Source organism: Apium graveolens, chromosome 9 (assembly GCF_009905375.1).
Source record: "Apium graveolens cultivar Ventura chromosome 9, ASM990537v1, whole genome shotgun sequence".
Lineage (NCBI taxonomy): Eukaryota > Viridiplantae > Streptophyta > Magnoliopsida > Apiales > Apiaceae > Apium > Apium graveolens.
In genome coordinates, this window is record NC_133655.1 from 207,477,285 (window position 1) to 207,478,060 (window position 776).

The 776-nt window shown below is 43.4% G+C and overlaps 1 non-coding gene across 1 annotated transcript; it reads right to left on the minus strand.

The window, feature by feature from the left end:
* Positions 1 to 415: 415 nt before the first annotated feature.
* LOC141688131 (small nucleolar RNA R71) lies at positions 416 to 522 on the minus strand. The gene has a single exon (XR_012561594.1). It is a non-coding gene; the product is annotated as a small nucleolar RNA R71 (small nucleolar RNA).
* Between the last annotated feature and the right edge of the window lie 254 nt (positions 523 to 776).

The following is a 776-nucleotide window of genomic DNA, read 5'->3' on the forward strand; positions in this document are numbered from 1 at the left end:
AAGTCGAGGAACCAGCTTTAGTAGAGATGGGTGATCAAGCAGAAAATCCTAAGGCTTTGATGGACTATTCTCAGCCTAAGATTAATGACATTCAGTCAAACATCATCAGGCCAGCCATCAGGGCTAATACTTTTGAGATCAAGTCAAGCACGATTCAGATGATACAGAACTCAGTTCAGTTAGGGGTTTTCCTACTGAAGACCCCAATATGCACATCAGGGATTTCATCGAGATTTGTGACATGTTCAAATTCAATGATGTGACTGAAGATGCTATCAAGCTGCGACTCTTTCCATTCTCTCTGAGGGACAAGGCTAAGTGCTGGTTACATTCTCTACCAGCAAGGTCTATCACCACTTGGGAAGATCTTGCTCAAAAGTTTCTCACTAAATTCTTCCCTATGGCGAAGAATGCTTCAATTAGGAATGCTCTTACTCAGTTTGCTCAGCAAACTGGAGAATCTCTGTGTGAGGCTTGGGATCAATATAAGGAGATGCTAAGGAAGTGCCTATACCATGGCATGCCTGATTGGATGATTATTAACTGTTTCTACAATGGATTGGGTGCTACTTCTAGACCCATGCTTGATGCAGTATCAGGAGGAGCCTTCTGGGCTAAAAGCTACGATGAAGCTTATGAACTTATTGAACTGATGGCTACTAATGAGTACCGGAATCCTTCCCAGACACTGACTCAGGGAAAGGTAGCAGGAATTCTGGAGTTGGATGTAGCAACTGCTATAGCCGCCCAACTTAAGGCTTTGATGATGAAGGTGG